At 39.9% G+C, this 19,437-nt stretch overlaps 1 long non-coding RNA gene across 1 annotated transcript in view; it reads left to right on the top strand.

Annotated features, from left to right (window-relative positions):
* Positions 1-19,437, top strand: part of LOC150090425 (uncharacterized) — a 96,193-nt gene that overhangs the window by 23,901 nt on the left and 52,855 nt on the right. Inside the window, exon 2 of the long non-coding RNA XR_016546707.1 lies at positions 9,393-9,492. This is a non-coding gene — a long non-coding RNA (uncharacterized LOC150090425). The remainder of the gene's footprint in view (positions 1-9,392; positions 9,493-19,437) is intronic.

Here is a 19,437-nt window from a genome sequence, read left to right as displayed (position 1 = left end):
TTCAGGAAATGCAAACACAAGAAGGTTGTTCCAGAAAATAGAAGTTGAAGGGATAAATGAAGAAAAAGAATAGTTGGTTCTGTGAGTTTGAAGCTGGACAGTAAACTGATGCCGACTGGTTGTAGCATGTATTTGGACTGTTTGGAAGAGAGGGGGAGGAATTAGAGAAGTCAATTCAGAAGGACATTGCTCAGGAAAATATCTATAGAAAATGCACGCAGCAGAAACAATGTATATGAGACTGGGTGGAGAGACTTTGTGAGAGAGAGAGAGAGAGAGAGAGAGAGAGAGAGAGAGAGAGAGAGAGAGAGAGAGAGAGAGAGAGAGAGAGGTCATTAATTAACGTGGCTGCCATTTTTTGATGGAGTCTTAGAAGCCTGAGAGTGGTTTTGGGTGCACCACGCAAGATTTGGCAACAGTATTCCACGTTAGGGTAGATTTCAGTTATATACAAAGTGAGTAGTTGTTTAGAAAAGTAATGCTGAGAGCAAAAGAGAAAACCCATTTTTTTGGATGCAGTGGAACCAATATTCGTGATGTGCTTATTTCAAGAGAGGTTAGAAGTCAGGATAATCTTTAATAAAGATATGTGATCATGTGTAGAGATCTGAGTGTCATTGAAGATAAGCATAGAAGCAATAGAACTCATTTTGTAAGATATAAACACAACTGAATTTTAGAAAGATTGAAATTAATTGAGTTATTTTTGCCTCATTGAATTATTTGGAGATCATCATTTAAGAAATTGATGGGGAAATTCGAGATGATCTGTTTGTGCAGGGAGATTTCTGAAAATGGAAGGGAGAATGGAAAGTGCTATTATCAGCCAAATTGAATAGAATTTCTGATCATTCTATTATTATTATTATTAGCAACTAAGGCCATATTGCTCCGGGGATATGCGGTGGTCATTCCCTGACCTTTCCGCATCCTCCGTATTAGCATTAGTAGAGGCATATGATGCAAGAAAGCAAGCTTATTCAGCATCAGCCAAAAAAAAAAAAAAAACACACACACCACTCCCATGTCACCCCTCCGTTCATTCGAAATACCTGTCCAGTTGAGCCTTAAATTTGTTTAGGCTATCAACTTCAACAACAAGTGACGGAAGTCGGTTCCACCAACCAACCACCCGCTGGCTAAAGGCAAATTTCCGCACATCTATCCGACATCTGTCCTTCCTCAATTTGAATTTATGCCCTCTGAGCTGATTATTCTGAGCAAGATGAAGAATCCCATTGGCATTGAGCATGCTCAAACCATTCAAAGCCTTATACACCTCTATCAGATCACCTCGCCGGTTCCTAGTCTCCAGACTCTGTAATTTGCAAAACTTAAGCCTTTCTTCGTAAGAGCAACCCTTTGTTCCGTTCACTAATCTTGTTGCCCTTCTCTGTACCCGTTCCAGCAGCTCTACATCCTTCTTGAAATGAGGCCTCCAGACCTGTATACAGTACTCAAGATGTGGCCTAACCATTGCCTTATACAAGGGAATAATCACCTCCTTATCCCTGCTAGAAAAATTCCTGTATATCATTGACAAGACACCATGAGCTACTCTTGCAGCTCGTCTGCACTGCTCAGAGAACTTCATATCTGCCTGCACAATTACCCCCAGGTCCTTTTCATTCTCCACCACTGTCAGTGTAGTACCGCAGAGTTGATACGTTGCTCTGGGGTTACTGTTTCCCATATGTAGTACTTTACATTTGTCAATGTTAAACTTCATTTGCCACCTCTCAGCCCATCTGTTCAACCTTTCCAGATCCTGTTGCAGCAGCATAGCGTCAGTAGTGTCCTTAACAACCCTGCCAACCTTTGTATCATCTGCAAACTTGGACATTAAACTTGATATCCCATCATCAATATCATTCATAAACACCGAAAACAACAACGGACCCAACACTGAACCCTGAGGAACTCCACTAATAACATTAGTCCACGTTGAGCAGTGTCCATTGATTACCACTCTCTGTCTTCTGCCACTCAACCATCCCCTTATCCATAGCAGCAATTTGCCTCCAATGCCACACTGCTCCAATTTGTGCAGCAGTCTTCCATGTGCAACAGTATCAAAAGCCTTTCTAAGATCCAAATATATAATATCAAAGTTATTCCCTGCATCCAGTTCTTTTGTGACTACATCATAGTATCCAATCAAATTGGTCAGGCAAGACCTGCCCTTAACAAAACCATGCTGCGTCTGACCTATAACTGAATTCTTGTCTAGATGATCCTGCAGTGCTTCTTTAACCAGTGCCTCCATTAATTTACCTGGAACAGAAGTTAAACTAACAGGTCTATAATTACTTGTGTCAGCCTTTGATCCTCCTTTGTGAATTGGGGTTACATTTGCACATCTCCAGTCTATGGGTACCTCCCCTGAGTCCAAAGAAGCTCTCATAATTATGGCTAGGGGTTTGCTTACTTCCTTTGCTGCCTCCTTTAATATAACTGGATAGATCCCATCCACCCCAGGTGCCTTTTTTATGTTTATCCTCAACAATCTCTCCTCCACTTTCCTCTCAGTTATTACAAAATCATCCAGCTCACTGCCAATGTTTACTTTACCTACATCATTCTCCTTCCTGAATAACTCCTCATGCGTGAATGTAGATGCAAAATACTCGTTTAGATTGTTAGCCACCTGAGCAGGATCCTCAACTGTTGAACCATCAATATCCAGTGGACCAATCTGATTCATCCCTTTCCTTCTCGAGTTTAAATATGTAAAGAACTCTTTTCTGTTTTTCTTTGCATCCTTTGCCAAGGATTTTTCGTAGTCTGCCTTTGCCTGCCTAATCTCCTTTGTGACTTGGTTACAGACCAACTTATATCTATCATAGGCTTCCATGTCACCCATTAATTTTTATGTATCCCATGCATTTTTCTTCATTAGTTCATTAGTCTCATTAGTTCATCTGACAACCATTTAGGCCTAAACCTTGAACAATATTTCTTAGTTGGTATGTAAAGCCTGGTAGCCTCCAGATTAGTTAGATTAGTTCCTTGAATGCTTCCCATTTTGAGTTTACTGTTGGTAACATCATCAGTTGGTCCCACCGTATAGAATTTAAATACTGTCTCAGACCATCATAGTCTCCTTTACGAAAACAAAAACCCTTCCCTTTACCTCTGATGCTAGTTACCTCCTTGAGTAAATCCCACTTCAACACACTGTGATCACTGCCACCTAGTGGTTCATTTATCTGCAGATTCTTAATGCATGAAGAATCACTACTGATAATCAGATCAAGAGTATTGCTCCCTCTTGTTGCCTCACGAACATGCTGATGTAGAAAACAATCATCCAATAAATCCACAAAAGCCTTGCTAGTGTGCGAGTGACCAACCCACAAATTCCAGTCAATATCTGGGAAATTAAAATCCCCCATTATAAGACTCTCTGATTTACTGGCCCACTCTATTTCCTTGTACAATATCTTATTATACTCATCAGAGTCATTAGGCCTATAGCACACTCCTACTCTCAATTTTGATTTCCCTACGCTTATGTCACACCAAACTGACTCGATACTGCCCTGTCCATCGATGTCGACTGGCTTCAATTCCTTTGACTTTATGTGTTTCTTAATTAATAGCATAACCCCTCCTCTCCTCCTGTCCTGTCTATCCTTTCTATACACATTGTATTCCCCAAATTCCAGTTCCGCATTACTTATATCTGTGTGACACCACGTCTCTGATATCCCAACAATATCTGCCTTTGATGTTTTGAGCATTACCTCAAATTCATCAAATTTATTTACCAAACTCCTAGCATTGGTGTACATGCAGGTATACATGCACCTGTTTCTATTCTTAGCTACCCTAACACAACCCATGTGTTTACTTGTACCGCAATGACTCCCAGCAGTCTCTGAAATATCCTGCATCTTGTTTTTCAGGCTTCTGCTCATTTCAATAGAAGCAGTGCAAGAATCACTTCCACCTCTGCCAGTGGCTACTGTTAATCTATTAGTCCTTGAACCCCCCCAACTAGCAGTTTTCCGACCCACCTAACACTGCCTCGACAGCATCAGCAAATATTCTTGCACCCTTTCTATTTAAGTGTATCCCATCCCTGTAGAAGCAATCTCTCCTGTTAACAAGTACAGTCCAGGCTGAAAAAAATTCTACCACTTGAGCCTTGCACAGTCCCTCCAGGGCCGAATTGATCGACAAGGCTCTCATCATATACTCCCTCCTATCGTGACTGGGCAGAATTGCAGACACTTTCAAATTCAACCCTAATTCACGGTTTTTTTTCAACAGTGACCTGTACTTGCTAAGTAATTCCGCCTGTCTCCTACTCTTAATATCATTAGTGCCAACGTGTACAACTATATCACCTTTTGTGCCCTTAAAAGATGATATCCGCTCTACAGCGTCATCAACCTTTGCCCCTGGCAGACATACCCTGGTCCTATTCCACCTATACCTTTTACAAAGCATGTTCCCCGTTTCCCTGACAATAGAGTCACCAACAACTACTAGTTCCTGTGGGACCAGCGCATTCTGCCTAGGGGCTGCCTCTGTGTTGCCTGATGACCAAGTGCAAGCTCTGGCGTTGATGTGGGCAGCTGAGAGCTTGATGGGCCCCTCAATTTATTTCCTTCGAGAGCATCCACCCTGTCCTTCAAGGTCTCATAAAGGCCCATAACAACGCTGAGTTGTCGCCTGATTTCCTTGCACTCCTTACATCGTGCACACACAAAGACATCCCCCTTGGCAGTATCATGTCCCGTACCCGACTGCTCCGCAAACAGTGCATTTTAAAAGACTGTGATTCAGAGGGCAACTGCCCCCCGCAGTTCGCCCCTGAACCACAGCACTCCCATTAGCTTGAGCCTTTTGCTTTGCTGCTGTGGTCAGAGTCATGATTCCGATTTAATTCAATAAAATTTCAAAACAAAAATTAAATCCTTAAGTTATATCCCAAGACAGTTATGTTATATATATATATATTTTTTTTTTCGGTATCTAGTGTTTTCTACGATTTCCCTTTATACAACTTCCGTATCACGTGTACTACTATAGTTATGTATTAATTATTTGTTACGATTAAGTCGTTATATATATAGAGTTAAAAATACAATTTAATTGACAATAAAGTTTATCAAGATTAATAGATTTACTGATTAATTGACAATATTATATTATGCACTATACTACACTAAGCTTATGCTATCGTGTAAAAATGGCGGGAATTCACGAACGGTACTTCTACGGACTCATAAGTATTGATTAGCTTCCAAATCTCGCTATCTCAATTTAGAATAAACTAAGGATCCTGACTAGGTCTATAATCTACTTGTAGAAGATAATTTGATATAACAATTGGTTAATAAATAGACTAAATTTGGTTAAAAAAAAAGACCTCTCGTTCAATTTGTGACACGTGGATTTGATACCGTTACCGATAGTAAGTAATATCTACAAAATCTCTGTCTAAGTTAAACTTTAAACTAAGTATCGTAACTAGGAATATAAAGCTACTCTAGAAAATAAGTTAATATGACAATTTAAACTAATAAATCAGGAAAAACTTCTCTGTTTCAAGAGCTTCAAGTAGCTAAGTCTGCACAGGCCAACCTCGCACCCAGACTCTTCTCGAATATCTGCTACCAATTCCCTAAATGCCGATCTCCAGGTAATTCTCCAGTCGGGCAAAGACACCTTAGTTGATTTAAATCCTTCTAAAACTCAGGCCTGTCTTATATCTCGCAAAAAGGATTCTTCTGCTCCTATGCTTATCTTTGGTGACACTCCGATCATCTAAGCAAGATGATACACGTGTATATGCCGACCACTCCTGTGATGTATGTTTTCAATTTTTTTGAAAATCTTTGAAGAAGGGAACTGTGTGTGCACGTGCACTTTTTTGCATCATTTTCCACTACTGAAACTCTAATTTGATATCATTTATGTAATGGTCGCTTCAACTAAGTAAAATTTTTGTAAATGCTATTAATAAATAAGATACAGTCAGATGTCTCTTTAATGAACTTCCATATAGCAATTTTTTCTATTTAGTGAATTTTTTTGATTTCCCTTTGGTCGTTAATTTGAAAATATTTTCTGTATAACCAACTGATTTCAAGAGACCTGGGTACGTGTTCGTACTTCTGGCCTTAAGCAATAGAGCTGATGCTGCAGAAAGTACGAGTTAAGAGCTAAACGGATTAAGAAATCATCACTTTAGCGTTTAAGAGCTAAAGGGTTTAATTCTTAAGAACATTCCAAAATTTATTGGGGCCAATAAAGCCTTTACTGTACTAAGAAATCGCTCTGGTCAACTGCTATCAATGTGTCCACAGCCACTGGCAAAGATTAGGGCATATTCCCGACACGGACATTGGCTCTGGTCAACCTGTTTTTTATTGTAAGCACCCTATTAGAGAATTAGGAGAGAGAGAGTGATTTTCCTTTAACACGGAAATTCAACTGTGGTTTTGCAGAAAGAGTCATCCACACTTTCACTAAATTTCACCTGTCTCCGTATGGTAGTTACAAGTGGTCCTTAAATCAGTTTTGTTTTAGCTGCTATGGAGGTAATCTTGCAATGTCTAAGAGGAAATCCTTGATGTTGTTTTTTGTTGTTTTGGTTTTTTAGGAGCATTAGCAACTAAGGCCATATTGCTCCGGGATATGTGGTGGTCATTCCCTGACCTTTCCGCATCCTCCGTATTTGGTGGTGACGGGCTCAAACCCCGGTCTAATCAAGAAGCGTGTGCTACGCACTGCTGCTCCTTCCCACCTGCCTACGGAGGCACCCTGAAATCCTTGAGTGTAGTGGAAAAGGTGGAAGTGCTTAATAGTGTAGATCACGGCGTTAAAAAAAAAAAATCGCTTTAAATTTTAGTATCCCTGCCAGTAGTGTCTCACCCTCTCTGAAAAACTCTTTTGATTCTCAAACTGTTTGAGGAAATGGGACCCAGTCAGAAGAATGCAAAATTATGCTGGTATGAAGATTTGGATGAAGCAGTTTTTAAGTGGGTGGAGTTGATTCGAGACCATAACATGCCGATATCAGGGCCATTGATAAAATGAAAGGCTATGGAGTATGCATTTTTTCTGGGGCATAAAAACATTCCAAGCCAGTTTCTGGTTGGTTGGACAAATTTAAAAAAGTGCCATGCCTTACTCAAAAAGTTATTTTTGGTGAAAGTGGGATTGTAATCGAAGAGTGTACCCATTGGAAAAACAAGACTGTGAGCCCAAAGACAGATTCAACGTGATGAAACAGATCTATTTTTTAAATGTTTGCCGAACAAGGCACTGACTTTAAAGAGGATAAATGTGTAGGTGTTAAAAATAGTAAGGAGAGAATTAGTCTTGTTTGGTGGAAATTGGCTGGTAATGAAAATCTGAAGCTTTTGGTAATAGGCAAAAGTAAACAACCCTGTTGTTTCAAAGGAGTAAAGTTGTTAGAGTTGGACTTCAACTACGGGTGACCCTGTATAACACAGTAGTTAAGTTCCTTTAAAATCTTGTGTAGTGCGAAACTGTGTTATATGGAACTAAGAACCAGTACAAAAAGGCGGATTACGTTCCAAGAGCTAACAAAAATACATCATTTCGTTTAGAAAACTGACAAAAATTCCACATTGTAGATTTTGTGTATCTTCTGCTCTCTTTAAAAAATCATTAATCTGGGTTTGTTTGCTTTGTAATTTTATGTATGGAACTAAGCATTTATGAAGTTCCCTTTTGAACTTTTGGCTCCTTTCAGTCGAAGAATCTGAATTCAAAAAATAAGATTCTAATTGCTCGGCTAACTTTATGCCTTTCTGTGTACTTTTTAGTGTAAAATTTGGAAGTTCAGAATTTATCTGCACTATCATCCTCTGAATTGATTTGATTTGCCTCTGATGCCATTTCCACAAAATCCACTTTCCCAGCCTCTTTTTCTACCAGTAATTCTTGAACGTCTTCATTAGTCATATTTTTTTGTTGTTGTTGTTTAGGAGCATTGGTCACTAGGGCTATGTTGCTCTGTGTGTTCTGAGGTCGATTTTCTGTTTTTCTGGACAGAAAACCCATGTTCCAGGAGAACAACCATCGCCTGAGACCCATTGACTCAGCCACGTTGTGAAAAAGACCCATAAAAATTCCTCCCATCATCGAAGGGATTTGAACTTAGGTCTTTTCCACCCAGTGTGAGGACGACTGCGATTCTACCAACTGTGCTACCCACGAGGGCTTCAGTAGTTGTATCATCAAAACGCTCCCCTCCTACCGACTTATCAAGTTTCACTATCGCAGAGATTCCGTTTTCTGTCTGTTCGACCATATTTCCTGAATGAACTAACTCTGACCATACATTTTTCCAACACACATAATAATGTTTCCATGCCTACATCACTTCAATTTTCCATCAATTCAATTCGGAATCAATTTTTTCCAAAATCCATTGTAATGATATTCTGATGTAATGAGTTTCAAAGGTAGATATATAATGCCTTGGTCTAATTAAAGAAGTTGTACTATGTGATAGGAACATTACTTCAACGTTTGGATGACTTAAATATTTTAGATGATCTGGCACGTTATCTAATAGTAATAAAACTTTGAAATCTAGATTTCTTTTCCACAATTTTTTTTTAGTAACGATTAGCGAGCCAAAAGTGGAAAAGTGGGAATTCACTACGGGGGTTGCTTGTAAAACAAAAAATTTTGAATGACAAGTGAAATTTTTGAACAGTGGATTTTAAATTTCATTTGAAAGATGATGAAAGAAAACAAGTGTACAGAAAAATCATGTTGATTGTCGACAATTGCTCTGTTCACCTTCACTTGATAATTTTGAAACTTACAAGTGTGAACCTTGTTTACTTCCCTCCAAATACCTTGTCTAAACTGCAGCCAATGGACCATTATCAAGAATTTGAAAATGCACTACCAGTGGTGCTTACTAAAAAAAAATTCTACTGAGAATAGAAACCAACCTGTAGATTCTGTTAAAGATTTGCTGAAGTACGTATCAGAGTTGGCAAAAATGTGGAGTCAAGATGTGGCGGAAACAATCATTGTTTCCGTCACATCACAACAATGTGGTATTAAGAAATTAATTGTTTTAAAATATTAGAAAATTTATTCATTCCCACTTATTTCTGATTTATTTTCCATCTTTTACTATATTTCTGAATGTTGAATTACAGTATTTTTCATTGTTGAAAATGTCATATTTCTTTATAATGAATTTTTTAAAGTGAACGATCGATTTCGTTATATAGAGGTCTGATTGTATATGTTTTTCATGATCCGAGTTCCAACTCAAAGATTACATCTTTTTGACAAAAAAGATAAAATTACTGTTAGCATTAAATTCTTTAGGGCACAGATTAATAAAATTAAGTGAGATTTGTGGTTACATTCTATTTCATTAGATAGTTTCTAGCCATGGCAGAGAGTGACACTGCATCTCCAGGGGAGCAGCCAAAACGCGGTAGAGGAAGACCCAGGAAATCTGAAGCGAGGACTGAGAAAGTAGGTAACAGTACAAAATTCCATTCTTTATAAATGCTGGATATGTACAGTCAAACTTGGTTATAACATTATTGATGGAGACCAGTATTCTTGATGTTATAACAAGAGGTTGACATTTTTTATATTATTATATTATTATTACAAAATTAGTAGAAATTTAATAATAAAATAATTAACAGGTATAAAATGCATACATATCATATATGGCCCCGAGTGCCAAGCGATTTTCCTAAGTGATATATAGTTCTCTTCTAAGTGATTTCGTTATATTTTCTTTCCAGTGCTTTCCTCATCCTTATTTCTTTATAAGTGGTTCTGTACTTAACAGATCCTAAGTAAGAACCCAAAAAGGAAAATTACCTTTCTTTTCCTAGTATATTTATTAATTTTCGCACTAACAAACTAACCTCTCCAACCGCTTGGCCACTAGGTGGCACCGCTCCTGCCTCCACGTGGCGGGGCTGGAAGTCTGGGAGAAGAAATCCACTCTCCCAGGGCTAAAAGGAGCAACGATGGACAAAAATAAACAGTCCTCGTGTGGATCTTATGATTCAGAACTGGACAAACATAATCCAGATCATGACGACACAAATGTATCCCATGCTAAGAGACAAAAAAAAGAAGGAATGGATAAGACCACACCACTCTTTCTAATACTACACTCCTCCACAGACCAACCATTGAGTAAGCTGTCCCCATTTTTGATACAGAAATGTCTCGAAAATGTGGTTGGCCCTCCAAAAATGGTTCGGCGTTTAAGATCTGGAGATTTATTGATCGAAATGACCGAACATAGACATGCTGAGAGGCTATTGAAAATATCTACTTTCGGTGGAATTCCCACGAAGGTTACCCCACATGCCACCTTAAACTCCTCTAAAGGGGTAATATCAGAGTGGGATCTATTAAACGTATCAGAGGATGAACTTGTGCATAAACTAAGAGATGGAGAACCTGCTCCCACACGGACGGTGATTCTAACATTCGAAACACCAAATCTACCTACTTATATTAAAGCTAGTTATCTTAGATGCCAAGTAAGACCATACATTCCAAATCCAGTCCGGTGCTTTAAGTGCCAAAAATTTGGTCATTCCCAAGCTGTCTGCAGAAGTGTAGCCACTTGTGCTAATTGCGGATCAAAAGAGCATACACACACAAACTGTAACACTGAAGTGCAAATTTGTCCTAACTGCCATGGTAACCACTCTGCCTTCTCTAAGGAATGCCCTCAATGGAAAAGAGAAAAGAATATTCAAAAATATAAGATTGAGCAGAAAGTATCCTATCAAGAAGCTAAAAAACATTTTGCAGTACCTGCTAAGTCACCTACATATGCTTCAGTTACCCAACGGCTACGCTCAGTAGAAACTCAGACAGACTGCTCAGTCCCTCCAAATATCTCAATATCTGGTTGGGCTAAATCGCTCCTCTCCTCATCGAAGGAAAAACCTATTCCTAAATATGCTACTCGAGAAGCAAATACTCCTGTAACAATACCTCCGGATAAGAAGCCTAATGAGAAACCAAATGAACGAGCCAAGACCCCTGAAAGAAGCAACACTACTAAATTTATATCTGATACCATGGATATTGATGAAAAGATAGATGAAGATGACTCAATTCTTGAGATTCATCCAGAGGATGACATTGACACCGGTAGGCCAGTCTTCCCAAAAAAAGAAAAAGCAAAAGTAGACAAGCGCAAACAAAAAAATCCGCCGTAAGAAATCAAACCCTCCTTTTAAAACCAAACAATGCAGACAGTGATTCAATGGAATTGTCGCGGATTTCGTGCTAATTTAGATGACCTCTACGATCTGCTAAGTGAATATAAGCCCGTCGCAGCATGCATACAAGAAACAAACCTGACGAATGCAGTATCTATAACAGTTAAACGCTTCACCATGTATGGAAAAGATAGAAACTGCTCTAATGCAGCACACGGAGGAGTAGCGCTGTTAGTAAACCCTTCAATTCCCTCCAGACCTGTTCCCTTGCAAACACCGTTGGAGGCAGTTGCAGCCCGTATCACCATTGGCATAACGATAACATTAGTCTCATTGTATCTGTCACCAAACCACGCTTTCACCCTTGCTGATTTAGATGACCTAGTAGGACAAATACCCGCTCCTTTCTGTATTCTGGGTGACTGGAATGGCCATAACCCTCTATGGGGTTCTCAACAACTTGACTGCAGAGGGAAAATAATTGAGAAATTCTTGGATAAACACAATCTAACTATTTTAAACACAGGTGATCACACATATGTTCATGTACCATCTGGCTCAAGCTCTGCCATTGACCTAACAGTATGTTCTCCAACAATATTTCCTCTCATAGACTGGACAGTTACTGACAACCCTCTTGGTAGTGATCACTTTCCGATCATCTGTAATTTCTGTACAAGTTCTCCTCCGATCAACAGAATTAGAACAATTTGGAAATTTGACAAGGCCAACTGGGCTAAATATCAAGAAATAGCTCATTTAGATTCCACTATCATTGCTACTGACAAGATCGATTCTGCAGTAGGCTATATCACAGAACGAATAATGACAGCAGCTGAATCCGCTATCCTGAAATCATCATTTAAAATCCGACTCCATCCAAAAATGTGGTGGAACGAAGCATGTAGCATTGCTAAAAGAGAAAGAAATAAATCCTGGAATCAGTTTAGAAAACATCCAACCACAGCCAACCTCCTACAGTTTAAAAGAGCAAGGGCTAAGGCTCGTTATATAAGACGGATAAGTAAAAAAGAAGCATGGGCACGCTATGCTGCCACAATAAACAGATTCACAGGTACTGCTACAGTCTGGAAAAAAATCAAACATATCAATGGCAAATACCCACTTGTTACTTCCCCAATTCTATTTCTGAAAGGAAAGGAAATTTCTGAACCCGAAGAACTTGCTAATGCATTTGGCTCGTCTTTTGAATCACTCTCAGCTGTCTCCGCCTATGAACCAGCCTTTCAGATGCTAAAACGCGATACAGAAAAGTATAAACTGAATTTTAATACCGCTCTCCAACATTCATACAATCTGCCGTTGACCATGACTGAATTGCTTAATGCGCTCACAAAAGTGAAAAACAGTGCTCCAGGTCCTGATGGAATTTATTACTCAATGATTTCCCATTTAAGTGAAAGATCATTAAGTGCTCTCTTACTACTCTATAACAGAATTTTCTTAGAGGAATATTACCCCACCAGCTGGTGCCATTCTTATGTGCTAGCCTTCCCGAAACCAGGAAAAGACCACACAGACCCAACAAACTATCGACCTATCTCCTTAACAAGTTGCTTGGGAAAAACAATGGAAAAAATACTTAACACCCGACTAACGTGGTATCTGGAGACTCAAAACATTCTGAGTCCAAGCCAGTATGGTTTTCGGTAAGTAGATCAACGCTCGATCTCATTATCAAAGCAGAAGCAAATATTCGGAACGCCTTTCTAAGAAATGAGCACTTTGTTATGATATGCATTGACATTGAGAAAGCATTTGATACAACTTGGCGTTATGGGATTCTTCGGGACTTACATAAATTTGGTCTTCGGGGTTATCTCCCGAAATTCATTCAGAACTTCCTATCTAACAGATCCTTCCAAGTCCTCTACCACTCGTCACTTTCTGGCACATATGTTCAAGAAGAGGGAGTTCCCCAGGGCTCAGTGCTGAGTGCAACACTTTTTGCCATCAGGATCGATTCTATAACTAATAGTATACCTAACACAGTTGATGCATACCTGTATGCTGATGACCTTGCCATCTCATGTCATTCTCAAAATATGCGACTTATTGAGAGACAACTACAAGTCACCATTAATAGAGTAGTCTCTTGGGCCAAAAACAACGGCTACAGAATTTCTAAACCGAAAACAACTGCAGTACACTTCTGTCGTAAACGTACATTGCATCCTGATCCAAACCTCCAGTTAGACTCCCATTGTATTACATTTCAACCAAGCACTCGTTTTCTTGGTATAATATTGATAAAAAATAAACTTCCTTGAACATATAAAATATATTCGTACCAGCTGTCTTAAGAAACTAAATATTCTCAGAGTAATCTCCTCTATGTCATGGGGTGCAGATCGGTACATGTTGCTACATTTATACCGCTCATTAATTAGATCCCGCTTAGACTATGCATCTCCTGCATGCGCCTCAGCCAGGCCAAGTGTCCTGAAATGGCTTGATCCCATTCATCATAGTGCACTTCGAATAGCACTGGGTGCCTTTCATACATCTCCCATTTTAAGTCTATATACGGAAGCCAATGAACCGCCGCTAGACCTTCGGCGACAAATTCTTCTCCTAAATTATGCCGCAAAAATCAGCAGCTTTCCACATCACCCGATATGGCAATATCTCTTCAGACCAAAATGGGAAAACCTCTATCGTACTAAATCACGTCTCAACAAACCATCTGGCATTAGGCTTCAAGCTCTAAACACTAGCTGGGGAATCAGCATGAATAACATAATGCAGGATACTAGCATGCAAATCCAGCCATGGCAAATACCCACAATATACGTTGACAGATATTTCCAGAAATGGGGGAAGAATAATCTTCCAGATACTAACATCAGACAATTACATCTGGCCCACTCCACTCAGTTTAGGAGTTACGTGCAGATATATACAGATGGATTCAAGACTTCCAGTAAGGTTGGTACAGCTGTAGTCCTGCCGGATGCCATCATCGCCAAACAGCTTCCCTCAGAATGTAGTAATTATACTGCTGAGTTGTATGGTATTTTACTAGCCCTGGAGAAAATAAAAGAAGCCTCATATACTCAATCCATAATATATACCGATTCATTAAGTGCCGTGAATTGTATGCAAAGTAAACGCCCCAACAGTCATCCCCTGGTACAACAAATCTGGACTCAGTTAATGGCAATTCATGCACGTGGTCACCGCATAATTTTTTGTTGGATTCCTAGACACTCTGGAATCCCAGGAAATGAACAGGCAGATTTAACTGCCAAAAATGCTTCAAATCCTATTTCTTACAATTTCAGGACACCTTATGTTGACTATAAATCCATTATACAGCAGACCTCTAAAGAACAGTGGAAACATATATGGGAAAAAGAAATAAATAATAAACTTTTTGAAATAAAGAAAGAACCCAAACAGTGGCACTCCAGTCTGAGAGGAAATAGAAAAGAAGAAACTGTACTAGCACGACTGCACATAGGTCACACATACCTCACTCACAGTTATCTATTAAGAAAGGAAGATGCCCCACAATGCAGTAACTGTTCATGTCCACTCACTGTAAAGCATATCGTTATCGAATGCCCGCTATATCTAAGAGAACGAAAAACTGCTTTCTCCCTACTTTCCAAAAATTGCAATCAATTAACACTACGTAATATTCTGGAAGATCGTCAAGATATGGATGACGTCTTTGTTTTCCTAAAATCAATTGATAAATATCATCTTGTTTAAATTTTTATCAGAATCAGCATCAACAGCAAAGATATACTAGTCAGAAATCAGTGCATTATAGCCACAGTTGCTGATGCACCAACAAACCTAACAACAACAACAACATATCACATATAGTTGTGACTCCATTTAAACTAATATTGTTTCACTTTCATAGGCATTGTACAAACGTTTACCCTGAAAGGACAGAATTCATGGGATACACTGTCACCCCCCCCCCTTGCTAGTGGACGAACCCACCGCTGGGCAGGTATATCAGTATGGATAAACGTTGCAAATTAACCAACTTTGAAAGGCTTTGTGCCCGGCGCATTGGTCACAATCGCAGAGGTGGTGCAGAAATTTATGTTTGCAAGACTACCTTTTCGTCCTTTCATCTCTTTTTGCATTCAACAGGATTCAACCTGCATTGATAATGCAATGGTCTTTAATTCCCATAGCAAGAACAATCTTGCCTTTGTAACAAGTTACCCTGATATCGTGCTACTTTCAAACTGATGGAGTTACCAAAATTTTGATTGTTAAATGACAACTATGATATCACAATCTGTTTCAGGTCTAACCATCCCTAAACATATAGTAGATGATCTCCAGTGACAACACAGACAAAAGAGATAGTTGTTTGAAAGTAGTGCAGCAACTCATTGCAAAGTCAAGCTTGTTCTTTTTTTTTAGCATTAGTAGAGGCATTTGATGCAAGAAAGCAAGCTTATGCAGCATCAGCCAAAAAAAAAAAAAAAACCCACTTCCACTTCACCCCTCTGTTCGTTCAAAATACCTGTCCAGCTGAGCCTTAAACTTATTTAGGCTATCAACCTCCACCACAAGGGATGGCAGTCTGTTCCACCAACCAACCACCCTCTGGCTAAAGGCAAATTTCTGCACGTCTATCCTACATCTGTCTTTCCTCAATTTGAATTTATGCCCTCTCAGGTGATTTTTCTCAGATAGAGGAAGAATCCCATCAGCATTGAGCATGCTTAAACCATTCAAGGCTTTATACACCTCTATCAGATCACCTCGCTGGTGCCTAGTCTCCAGACACTGTAATTTGCAAAACTTAAGCCTTTCTTCGTAAGAGCACCCCTTTGTTCCATTCACTAATCTTGTTGCCCTTCTCTGTACTCGTTCCAGCAGCTCTACATCCTTCTTGAAATGAGGCCTCCAGACCTGTATACAGTACTCTAGGTGTGGCCTGACCATTGCCTTATACAATGGAATAATCACCTCCTTATCCCTGCTGGAAAAATTCCTGTATATCATTGACAATACTCCATGAGCTATTCTTGCAGCCCGTCTGCACTGCTCAGAGAACTTCATATCTGCCTGCACAACCACCCCCAAGTCCCTTTCATTCTCTACCACTGTCAGTGTAGTACCACAGAGTTGATACGTTGCTCTGGGGTTGCTGTTTCCCATGTGTAGTACTTTACATTTGTCAATGTTAAACTTCATTTGCCACCTCTCAGCCCATCTGCTCAACCTTTCCAGATCCTGTTGCAGCAGCATAGTGTCAGTAGTGTCCTTGACAACCCTGCCAACCTTTGTATCGTCTGCAAACTTGGACATTAAGCTTGATATACCATCATCAATATCATTTATAAATACAGAAAACAATAATGGACCCAACACTGAGCCCTGAGGGACTCCACTAATAACATTAGTCCACGATGAGCAGTGTCCATTGATTACCACTCTCTGTCTTCTCCCCCTCAACCACCCCATTATCCATAGCAGCAATTTGCCCCTAGTGTCACACTGCTCCAATTTGTGTAGCAGTCTTCCATGTGCAACAGTATCAAAAGCCTTTCTAAGATCCAAGTATATAATATCAAAGTTATTCCCTGCATCCAGTTCTTTTGTGACTGCATCATAGTATCCAATCAAGTTGGTCAGGCAAGACTTCCCCTTAACAAAACCATGCTGTGTCTGAGCTATAACTGAAGTCTTGTCTAAATGATCCTGCAGTGCTTCTTTAACCAGTGCCTCCATTAATTTTCCTGGAACAGAAGTTAAGCTCACAGGTCTATGATTACTTGTGTCACCCTTTGAACCTCCTTTGTGAATTGGGGTCACATTTGCACATTTCCAGTCTATGGGTACCTCCCCTGAGTTTAGACTCCCCTGAGTCCAAAGAAGCTCTCATAATTATGGCTAAGGGTTTGCTTACTTCCTTTGCTGCCTCCTTTAATATAACTGGATAGATCCCATCCACCCCGGGTGCCTTTCTTGTGTTTATCTTCAACAGTTTCTCCTCCACTTTACTCCCAGTTATTTCAAGATTCTGTAGATTACTGCTAGAGTTGAATACACCTCTGGCATTCCCCTCGCTGAATAACTCCTCATGTGTGAATGTCGATGCAAAATATTCATTTAGTTTGTTAGCTACCTGAGCAGGATCATCAACAGTTGACCCATCAATATCAAGTGGACCAATCTGATTCATCCCCTTCCTTCTAGAGTTTACATAAGTAAAGAACTCTTTGCTGTTTTTCTTTGCATCCCTTGCCAAGGATTTCTCGTAATCTGCCTTCGCCTGCCTAACCTCCTTTGTAACTTGGTTGCATATCAACTTGTATCTATCATAGGCTTCTGTGTCATGTGTTAATTTGTAAGTATCCCATGCATTTTTCTTCTCTGCCATATGCCTCATTAGTTCATCTGACATCCATTTTGGTGTAAACCTTGAACAATATTTCTTAGTTGGTATGTAAATCCTAGTAGCTTCCAAGATAAGTTCTTTGAATGCTTCCCATTTTGAATTTGCTGTTGGTAACATCATCAGTTGGTCCCACTGTATAGAATTTAAATACTGTCTCAGTCCATCGTAGTCGCCTTTACGGAAGCAATAACCCTTCCCTTTACCCCTAATGGTAGTTACCTCTTTCAGTAAATCCCACTTCAGCACACTGTGATCACTGCCACCTAGTGGTTCATTTATCTGCAGATTCTTAATGCATGAAGAATCACTGCTGATAATCAAATCAAGAGTATTACTCCCTCTAGTTGCCTCCCGAACATGCTGATGTAGAAAACAATCATCCAATAAATCCACAAAAGCCCTGCTAGTGTGTGAGTAACCAGCCCCCAAATTCCAGTCAATATCTGGGAAATTAAAATCTCCCATTATAAGACTCTCTGATTTACTGGCCCACTATTTCCCTGTACAGTTCCTTATTATACTCATCAGAGTCATTAGGCCTATAGCACACTCCTACTCTCAATTTTGATCTCCCAATGCTTATGTCACACCAAACTGACTCAACACTGCACTGTCCAGCGATGTCGACTGGCTTCACTTCCTTGGTTTTTATGTGTTTCTTAACTAATAGCATAACCCCTCCCCCCTTCCTATCCTGTCTATCCTTTCTGTAGACGTTGTACTCCCCAAATTGCAGTTCTGCATCCCTTATATCTGTGTGACACCACGTCTCTGATATCCCAACAATATCTGCCTTTGATGTTTTGAGCAATACCTCAAATTCATCAAATTTATTTACTAAACTCCTAGCATTGGTGTACATGCAAGTTTACCTGCACCTGTTTCTATTCTTAGCTACCCTAACACAACCCATGTGTTTACTTGTACCGCAATGGCTCCCAGCAGTCTCTGAAATACCATGCATCTTGTTTTTCAGGCTTCTGCTCATTCTAATAGAAGCAGTGCAAGAATCTCTTTCACCTCTGCCAGTGGCTACTGTCAATCTATTGGTCTTTGTCTCCCCCCAAGCTAGCAGTTTTCCGACCCACCTAACACTGCCTCGATAGCATCAGCAAATATTCTTGCACCCTTTCTATTTAAGTGTATCCCATCCCTGTAGAAGCAATCTCTCCTGTTAACAAGTACAGTCCAGGCTGAAAAAAATTCTACCCCTTGAGCCTTGCACAATCTTTCCAGGGCCGAATTGATCGACAAGGCTCTCATCATATGCTCCCTCCTATTGTGTCTGGGCAGAATTGCAGACACTTTCAAATTCAACCCTAATTCTCGGCTTTTGTTCAACAGTGACCTGTACTTGTTAAGTAATTCTGCCGGTCTCCTACTCTTAATATTATTAGTGCCAACGTGTACAACTATATCACCTTTTGTGCCCTTAAAAGATGATATTCGCTCTACAACGTCATCAACCTTTGCCCCTGGCACACATACCCTGGTCCTGTTCCACCTATCTTTTTTACAAAGCATGTTCCCCGTTTCCCTGATAATAGAGTCACCAACAACTACTAGTTCCTTCGGGACCAGCGCATTCTGCCTTGGGGGTTGTCTCTGTGTGACGATGATGTCCAAGTGCAAGCTCTGGTGTTGATGTGGGCAGCTGAGAGCTTGATGGGCCCCTCAATTTAGTTTCTTCGAGGGCATCCACCCTGTCCTTCAAGCTCTCATATAGGCCCACAAGAATGCCGATGCACTTTAAATGATGCATAGAGTGCCGATGCACTCTATGCACTTTAAACTGTTTTTGTGGCTTGTAAGATT

Source organism: Mastigoproctus giganteus, chromosome 2 (assembly GCF_048544385.1).
Source record: "Mastigoproctus giganteus isolate SK-2022 chromosome 2, ASM4854438v1, whole genome shotgun sequence".
Classification (NCBI taxonomy): domain Eukaryota; kingdom Metazoa; phylum Arthropoda; class Arachnida; order Uropygi; family Thelyphonidae; genus Mastigoproctus; species Mastigoproctus giganteus.
This window is presented reverse-complemented; position numbering and strand designations above follow the sequence as displayed.